Here is a 10,033-nt window from a genome sequence, read left to right as displayed (position 1 = left end):
TCACCTGCAGCAATGGTATCTCGGTTGTTGATACACACGCCTTCACAGATCTATATCTGAAACTACCCCATTCTCAATAACCCCATGACTATGTACAAATAGATATACTTAGCCCTTATTTGAAAAGGTCATATATTGTTAAAGTCTCAAAATTATTTAGTTGAATATTATCTTACATCTCATAAATCCAAAGGTACTCACCAAGTCTTCTATTTCATTATTAAATACAAAATATTTTCTTATAAAATATTTCCTGTTATTTCTCCTTTATTCGACAGTGAAAGCCATATTATTTTAATTATATAGGTAGGTAGGTGGTATAAACTATGAATTTCCTTTCAGGAGAGCAGACAGGGCATTAGAACATAATTGCTGATGTGGAGGGAGGCTGGCCTGGGAGGGCTGGAGGTCACTGGACTGGCATTTCAGCCGCCAGTGCCACCACCACCTCGTATACATCCACCGCATGGCACAGATGGCTCATTTCCCTTCTCTCTCTCTGCTTCACAGGAATATTATGAAAAAGACATGAGACGGCCGGTGAGTTCTTTGAAGAACTCACTGTACTAGGATTCTTGGAAGCTCTCTTCTCCTAGTGGATCTTTTTACAAAGAAGGGAACACAGGCTCTGAGAAGTCAGGCTGAAATGGCCAGCTTTGTTCTGCCCCTCACAGCCCGGCCCAGCCCCTGACAGCCCACCCAGAACCTCCCAATTTTGGAAAAGTCCCAAGTGAAGTAAACACCATAACAGCAACGTTGACCCCACAGGCCAGGGACGGATCATTTACTCACTCAGTCATTCTACAGCCATCTGTTGATGCCAACTGCTTGCCACTCACTGGCCTGGACACTGAAGATAGGTCTCCCACACAGACCCTGCCCTGCAGGAGAAAAGAGAAATACGTGCTGTGACTCCCAGGCTAGGGCTTCCCAGGCTCCGTGAATAACGAGCCCTGGAGAGGGATAATAATGTTTGCTTGTTCACTCAAGAACGCCACGTGACTGGTGACAAAAATGTCCCACTTCCCTGCCAGTTAACACAGATACACTTCAACAAGGCTTTTTGGGTACAGTATTTCAGCCTCCAGTCAAACTCTAGCTGTTTAACCACCTTGCCTAGGTCCACCCACGGGCCGAGGCTGCTCTGAAGCCTGTGAGCTCCTCTGGCAAATGTGTCAACAGAAGGTTTGGGGCTCTGCTGCTTTGACTACAACTAGTTCTGACATGCTAAAGCCTGAGACAAATTTAGGGGAGGAAGGCCTCCCACAGGCTCCTCACAGGCCAAGATACTGAGCATCAGAAACACATTTTAATCTGAGCCTCCATGAAGTGAAAAATTGAATCATCATAAATCCCAAAAACAGTAACGGGGGGGAAAAAAAAAAAAGCCCAGGAGATATTAGGATAACATTGCTACAGCAGGATCTTTTCATTTATGGTCCAAAAAAGAATCATGATCCAAAATGAATTGATAGATAGAATTGGGGATGAAGGAGTTAAAAGGAAAGACTTCAGCAGCAGCTCTTCAGAATGAGGCAAATCAGACTTTTGGAAGGGAGTTTTCAAATGGTGTTTATTTCAAGCCTTGACAATGAGCAGGTAAAAGCCTTTGGAAAGCAGACCTTTCTGAATGCCTGAGACCAAATCAGAGGTCATCTTGGAATTATTTACACATATCAGGGTGGGCCCAGTGTGAATGGTTTAAACCTAAAGCTTGGCCAAAGAGTCCACCCATCCCCACCTCCAGGAACCTCCTCCAGGTGCATTTCTCACCAGAGTCATTTCCATGCCATAAAATGACCCAACTAAAGTTGTACCTTCTGTCCAGAAAACATTCTCTGGTCAGAACCCTCATTTAAATTCTGCCCCAAATATTCCACTTTGTGTTTTAAAAAAAAAAAAGGCTACAAAAAAAAAAAAAAAAGGTTACTTTAACGGAGGCAATTTGTAACTGAAACCACTATTTCTAATTTTTGCTAGAGAGTTACTGACTAATTTGTGAGTCAAAAAGCTGGATTCAGCCAGTTCCGGCCTGAGAGGAATGTGCCTTCCCTGTCTTCCCGCAAATTATAAACACAGGGCTGGTGTCCATCCCCTGGCTCTTGGAATCCAATTTTTCATCATAAATTCTGAGAGAAAAGACTCGCCTGGGTGTCTACATCGCCCCAGCCCGTGTTCCCAGACAACTCACAGGCATCCCGACCTTCATACGTCTCCCCAAAGGCCAGCACTGTAGACCTGCCAACAGCTGAAAGTTATAAATAGGACAGTTTGGGACAGCAGGGGATCGAGAAGGAAAAACTAATAAGTATTCAGATGCAACAGGCCAAGAAAGCTCTTTGGAGGGATAAAGAAGAAAAATATTGGTGGTTTGCTTCAAACACTGAAAGAAACAGTTCACACAAACTTCATCAATTAAGCCAAGTTGGTCAACAGGGAATTTGACCACAAGAAAACTTGAGCAGTTTCTTTAACATAGTGACCTTACTTGGGAATGTCACTTCCTCAGATAAGATTCTTACCCCACTGGTGGGCCTTTGAAAGAAGAAGCTCAGTCATCCATGTTAGTTGCTGGGGAGGCAAGTAGATCCTCCAGAGTGGGAATTCCACAGGAAACCTGAACCATGGCACAGTGCACCTGCTAAACACAATGCATGACCTCATGATGGGGGTGCCTCAACTGCACAGCACACATGCAGAAGATCTTCCATTTATGGGGGTGACTGATTAACATCTGTCTCCCCACCGAGACCCTAAGCTCCATCTCCGTGGTGCTTGCCACTCAGTTCCCAGTACAGTGCCCAGTACAGCCCCTGGTGCATAGTAGGCTATCACCATTTCATGCCTTTCCTGCCCAGCCTGGCATGTGCTTTCCTCCTCAGGGCTCTCACTTCACTGAACTGCCAACCCCGTCTTGCTGTCTTAGTGTCATAGTCCATTTCTGTTATTCATAATGGAATACCTGAATCTGAGTAATTTATAAAGGAAAGAAATGTATTTTTTACAGTTTCAGAGGCTGGGAAGTCCAAAGTCCAGGGAACACATCTGGTGAGGGTTGTCTTCTGGGTGATGACTCCACAGTAACTCAGGGTATCACCTGGCGAGGGAATGGCCTGAGCAAGAGAGCTAACCTTCTCACTTGCTCTCCTTATAACGCCATCACAACCACACCCGTAACCACCCATTAAACCATCAACCCATTACTCCATGAATGTATCGATCCATTTATGAGGGCACAGTCCTCACTACCCAATCACCACTTAAAGGCCCCCCTCTCACCACTGTATTGGGGTTAAATTCTAACATGAGCTTGGGGAGACATCCAAACCACAGCACTTAGTCTGTTCGAGCTGCTATAACAAAAGACCATAGACTCGGTGGCTTCTAAACAATAGAAATGTGTTGCTCACAATTCTGGAGGCTGGGAAGTTCAAGATTAAGGTGCCAGCAGATTGAGGGTCTGGTGAGGCTTCCTCATTCACAGCTGATGGCTTCTGCTGTGTCCTCACATGGTGAGAGAGGTGAGGCAGCTATCTGGGGCCTCTTTTATAAGGGCACTAACCTCATTCAAGAGGGTTCTGCCCTCATGACCTAATCACCTTCCAAAGGCCCCACCACCTAATCTCACTTTGGGGATGAGGCTTTAACCCGTGAATTTGGAGGGAACACAAACATTCAAATTCAAGAGGGTTCTGCCCTCATGACCTAATCACCTTCCAAAGGCCCCACCGCCTAATCTCACTTTGGGGATGAGGCTTTAACCCGTGAATTTGGAGGGAACACAAACATTCAATCCATAGTGCTGTCTGTCTCCTCTTAACAGCTTACAGTCTTGTCTTAGCCAACTTAATATTGCCAGCACCTCGAATGTTGCCTGGCTCATGGATGTTTATGGAATGAATGAATTGCTCCCTCAGGAAGACACACACAATTTGAAGAACCTCCACTTATGAGGCTTCCCTATTATATACATTAACACTTTATGACTTCTCTGTTTATCCATGATGTCACTTATTCCTTCTCTAGAAGTATCTCCAGCTTGGGAATTATGAGTAATCTGTTCCTTTATAAAACAACTTGGGAAAGCTGGACTGTAGAAGGAGAATGGGAAACCGCAAACGGGAAACAATACTCTGTATTCTACTCAGATTGGTTCCTTAGACATTTTCTGACATGTCAGGATTGGGAAGTTTTGCAGGACTATGAGATTTTTTCCACTCAGGGACTACCCAACGCTTCTTGTAGGACTTTGGTTCTTGGAATTTTAAGATCTACCCTGAATACACAGGAAGCAGATTCTCCCTTCTGTTCACCCGTCACAACTGGGCTCATTCTTAAAGCCTGGCTGTGAGCATCCGCAGATTTCCAATTGGCCCCAAGTCCAGTGAGCCAGTCCCTGTGCATCAGGGGGCCCCCTTTGTGTGGCTGACTTCGTGCTCTTGGAGGAAGCTGAAATATCAGTAATAAATGAAATACACATCAGCCTGCTTGCTTCTCTCCAAATACCTGAAAAGCCTCCAAGTACTTACCGTTCCTATTCACAATGAACTTCTGTTCTATATACACAGTGCTGGGCAACTCTCTAAATCAATTTTGCATCCTATGAAAGGGTCATAAGCCGTAGTTTGAGAAACTACAATGACAATGAGTGAGTGACAAAGGGTGGGTCTGTCCCCAAAGAGGGTGTCTGTCCCCAAAACAAACATAAGGTAATGATCTTCCCCTAAGTTCTTCAAATGACATTTTACAGTCAGAAATTCGTTTTTAATTGCAATCCATTGCAATCATCAGTTTTATGTGTCACCTTGGCGAACCTACAGTCCCCAGTGATTCAGACACTAAGCAAGGTGTCCCTGTGAAGGTATTCTGTGGATGCGATTAAAGTCTATAATCAGTTGACTCTAAGTACAGAAGATTATCCTAGATATCGGGGGCGAGGGGGCCTAGTTTAATCAGTTGAAAGGTCTTAAGAGTAGAACTGAGGCTTCCCTGAAGAAGAAATCCTGCCTGGGGACAGCAACATCAACTTGTGCCTGAGAGCTTTAGCTGACCTTCCTGCCCAAAGGATTTCTGACTTGCCTTCCTGGCCAGCCCCCAGCATCAGATATGCTATTCCTTGCAATAAATCTTTAAAAAAAATATATATATATATATATATACATACATACATACACACACACACACACACACACACACACACTCCTGTATACTCAGTTGATACAATTGACCCTTGAACAACTCAGGGGTTAGGGGCCTTGACCACTTTCCTCGCTGTGCAGTCAAAAATCCAGTATAACTTTTGACTCCCCCGAAACTTAATTACTTAACTAGTATTAAAATGTGCTGCACTTTCTCTGGGGTTGAGGTTACACCACACTGCACTATTAGCCTACTAATAGCCTACTGCTGGGTAGGCTACTTAACTGTTTGGTTAGGTATGTCACGCAAACAATGAAATATCTAACCACAAACTTTTCAACATATTTATTGAAAAAAAAAAACCCATGTATAAATAGATCCGTGCAGTTCAAACCCATGTTGTTCAAGGGATTGCTGGAGATCTATCTATGTATACATATGGAGGAGCCCTGACTGATACACGCGTACACCTGCCTGCAACTAGCAAAAGATGCTCAAGACAGTACTTACCATTCGTACTCACAACGAACTTCTGTTCTATATACACAGTGCTGGACAACTCTCCAAATCAATTTTGTATCCTGTGAAAGGGTCATAAGCTGTAGTTTGAGAACTACAATGAGAGTGAAACTTCCCATACACCCTCCATTGGAAGGTCTGAGTATTGGAGAAGTTGGGGCAGACATGCTTCTAAGAGGAATTCTCAAGGAAAATGTACCCAGACCGTACCTAGTGGTCCTGCTCACACACTACTGCGAAAGGCTCTCCAGGCAGCCCCTGGCAAAGCATGGACACTTGTCCTAAGGGAGGGGGAGGAGACGGGTGTCAGAGCCAGTAACCCGGAGGTCCCCTAAGAAACACAGAGAGGAAGGTAGATACACTGATGGGCTCCCTGGCAGAGCAGAGCACTAGAGGACAGGCTGTTCCTTTCCAGGAGCAGAAAACAAGCCAAGAAAACCCTTGGCAGGAACCCAGTTGGAGAAAGCATCCTGGAGCCCTGGGGACAAGGTTTTGGCCGTAGGAGCAATGTGATTCCCGTAATTTTGAGACTATAATTCAAAAGGCCCTCACCTGCTGTGCTGATGGGCCCAGTGCAGGTGACTTCAGGTGATCACACACACCCAGAGTGGAGGGTGCCTGCCATAAGAACATTCATGGGGAAAGAAGTCTGAGGATTTAGCTTAGCATGAGCTCAATCTGAAAAAATTATTTTAAAAAAAATCTCTCACTAAATATCAGCAACAACAAAAACCTATTATATCAGCAGGGTTCAGTTGCAAATAACACGAAACACTCTACCTAGTTCATGTGAAAGGGACTTAATACAGTGACTTAGGTCCTTACAAAGCTGGGGAAAGGGCTGGTGGGGCAGGCTCAGAGCTGAGCTTCTGGGAACAACTCTCAAAGGACAAGCTGCTGCCTCAGTCATTGTCAAGAAGCCAGGGTATGAGGAGGCCACTGTCTCAGCTGTCACCAGGGCCACCCCATTGCCTGCTCTGACTGCCTCACCTCCCCGACACTGGGACCTCTGCTGCAGCTGTCACAGGAAAACCCAACACACCCACAATCACGCAGAAGCAGTGGAAATGCAGCCCCTTCTCTCCTTCCAAGCCTCACGGGCGGTCCGCTGGGGGGAAGCCAGGCCGCCAGCCAGAGCCGAGCTGCAAGGGACTGTGGGAAATGGAGGCTGCAGCTCAGCAGCCTCCAGGGGGAGCATACAAGTCCCTCTGAAGGATTCATCCCACCCCACTTCCCATTTATATATCTAGGAACACAGAAAAAGCAAGCAAACAAATTTTGAAATCCAGAACCTCATAGCGCCTCTGAAAGCGTAGGACTTGCAGCTGACCTACTGCTGAAATCTCGGAAGCAATGACATCAGATACAAGACCCATAGGGTGTATCGTGAGGGCACAGCCAGTGGCTGCCTGGGGGCTCTGTCGTGTGTGAGAAGCAAGTAAATGTGGGTCAAGAGAAAGTTAAGAGACACTTCTCCCTCTCCTGCTGTCTGTGCCCAGATTCTGAAACATGGGGTCAGAAAACAGTGCAGCCATCTTGGACTATCAGGTACTGTTCTTAAAGATGACAAAATTCTTTTTTACCCCCAAACTCTCCCTCCACCCACCTGCAAATCCTCAGCATAGAGTTTAATGGCACAGGTTCTAAAAGCAAACTGCCTATGTTTAAATCCTAGTCTCACCATTTATAGGTCTATTTCCTTTTCTAAAAAAAAAAAAAAAAATGAAATGCATAGAAAAGAAAAGATAGTTGTGCCTATCTGCATAAGTTAATACATATAAAACTCTTAGCACAGAGCCCAATCTGTAGTAGCACTCAGAATTTGTTAGCAGCTGCCATGATGGATTCTATACCCATTCAACACTGGAACTCACAGTCACGAAAGGGCAGAGATTAGAGTAGGATTGGTATGAGAGGGTGGCAGCAATGATTTTAGCACTGCCATGCAAAGGACACACACCCTGGCACCCTGGTGCAGATATAAAGTTGGGTTCACTGGAGGAAATTCACGAGCACAGAAGTAGTAGAGCACAGGGAATCCCACCATCCACCATTGTCCCCAGCTTTAGCCAGCCATGGCTGGACCATACAACCCACAGCCAAAGTTCCAGGAGAGCACACGTCCCCATCAAGCTCCACGTATCCACAGGGCCGTGGGGCAGCTACAGACATATAACTAAGTAACAAGGGAAACTCTTGCTCAGGAGGGAGGGAACAGCCTTCAAATTCAGAGGCTGGTTCTGCCACTGATCTAACTCAGACCTGCTGAGCCAGCTGGCTGCTGTGTCGCAGAAAGGGAGGAAGAAACGAGCTCTCCTTCGTGCAGGTCTGTCTCGCCTCAGTCCACTCCCTGGCTCTTGGAGGCTATTAACTACAAGGTTCTCCACAGGCTCTGGCTGACACCAGAATTAATGGTTTCCATAGCATTCCATTGCATCTGGGAGAAAGGTGTTGATAAGGTCCCCCTCAGCTATGTTGGGAGGAGGGTGGACATGTCCAACATCATGAGCAGTTTTACATTGAGTCCCTTCCTGGGACAACCATGAAAAGCCATTTGGGACAGTGCATGTCCATAGTTGGGAAAAGGAGAGTTATTCACGTATCCCCTCTGGTCCTTAACCACTTCCCCAGGAACAGACGTGTGCACATCTTTCCAGCTGAGGTCCCTCTCCCCTTTGGGGATGAGTCAGATGGTCTCTCCTTTCTCCACAGTGATGACTTCCACAGGGATCCAGGTGCCACCCTTTGTCATCATAAGTGACCTTGGGGGCAGAAGAGGGGGCTGGAGAACCACCTGAGGCAAAGTCAGGGTCCAAGTTCATAACTACTCAGATATCTCCAATCCGGGCAATGTGAACCACCAGATGACATACCTGAATTTCCATCCATCCACTCAGATCAAAGCACGAATAGAAAGAAAAGAGAGGGGGAAAGGGATGATTCCTCTTGAAATGAGTCCTGCTCAAAAGAAAGGAGAGGAGTAGACTGCTGCTCCTCACGTTCTCCTTCTTCCCCATCCCTGACTGCTGGGTGCCAAGGAGCTCAGACAGACAGACAGACAGACAGACAGACAGGGCCAGGCTGTGCACAACTCATAAGTGGCCAAAGCCAGTCCAACTAGCAGGCCCTGCAGAAGTTGTTACTGGAAACACTGGTGCAGTTGGCGTAAACGCACAGAGCNACAGGGCCAGGCTGTGCACAACTCATAAGTGGCCAAAGCCAGTCCAACTAGCAGGCCCTGCAGAAGTTGTTACTGGAAACACTGGTGCAGTTGGCGTAAACGCACAGAGCAGTGGCTTTCTTACTTGGCATTCCCATCCATGACGGCTGGAGCACAGATCCCAAAAGATAGAGCAGAGATGACAGTCACACGCGCTAATTGGCTCCTCCATTTGGCTGCTTTGCTCTAGCAAGCAGCAAGGTGGATTTGCTACAGCAGGACGTCCCTAGGGAGGGGTTGCTGAGAGTCAGGGTGGAGAAGGATAGGCTCTTCTGAGCCTGGGAAAAATCTGCGAGCATGTGGGAGCTTTGAGACAGATAGTTGGGGGACTACTAGAAAGAAACAAGGTTGGACTCTGAGAATAAATTCACGGACGTAAATATTTTATTACTTGAAAATACTAAATAAACTAAGCAGTCAACTCAAGAATTTTTTAACCCGAAGATAACAGATGAGAGAACATAGTAAGATACAGCAGAAATCCCAGAAATCGACAACTAGGAGAAATGACCAATAGTTCCAAGACCAGTTTCTGCAAACATGCATTTGAGAAGACAAACATCTCAAAAGTCTAATACACTGTACCGCAAAGAAAGGGGGTGCAGGAGAAACAGAGATCTCCAAAAATAAAAAAATGAGACAAGAAGAGATATGGAGGGTTGTTTCTTTTTTTTTTTAACTTGAGGCGAATGCAGTAGTAGAACTTTTTGCTAATATTTTTGAAATTCTCAATGAAATGGATCCTTTTATGAGAAAACACAAATTACTAAATTTGTCTCAAAGAGAAGTACAAAAGTTTGTGTTAACCAACAAGCATGGGAGAAAGCAAACCAGCTTCAAAGAACTGCCTCCCCAGAAAAGCTATAAAGTCAGATCGTTATCACACCACATTCTTTCAAATGTTCATGAAACAGATAATTTTCATGTTATAAAAACAGTTCCACAGGACAGAAAAAGGTGGAATACAATTCAATTTATTTTATCAATCTAGCATAGCATTAATAACAAAAAAAGGATATCCTTGAAAAAGGATATAGCAAAAAAAAAGAATAAATTAATTTCAGTAATAGGATACAAAGATCCTAGTTAAATCCTGAATTCAATAGTCCATCAACATGTTGGCAGCTTCTGATGAGACGTGGTAGATTGCGCACA

General features: G+C 45.3%; 1 long non-coding RNA gene across 1 annotated transcript; it reads right to left on the bottom strand.

Moving 5' to 3' along the window:
• Positions 1-789: 789 nt before the first annotated feature.
• LOC103590740 lies at positions 790-5,816 on the bottom strand. Its single transcript, XR_550499.1, has 3 exons — positions 5,650-5,816; positions 2,523-2,641; positions 790-881 (listed from the first exon to the last, which is right to left on the bottom strand). It is a non-coding gene; the product is annotated as an uncharacterized LOC103590740 (long non-coding RNA).
• Between the last annotated feature and the right edge of the window lie 4,217 nt (positions 5,817-10,033).

This window comes from Galeopterus variegatus, unplaced genomic scaffold, assembly GCF_000696425.1.
Source record: "Galeopterus variegatus unplaced genomic scaffold, G_variegatus-3.0.2 Scaffold868, whole genome shotgun sequence".
Taxonomy (NCBI): Eukaryota; Metazoa; Chordata; class Mammalia; order Dermoptera; family Cynocephalidae; genus Galeopterus; species Galeopterus variegatus.
Note: the sequence above shows the minus strand (reverse complement) of the source record. Positions and strands in the feature narration are given on the sequence as shown.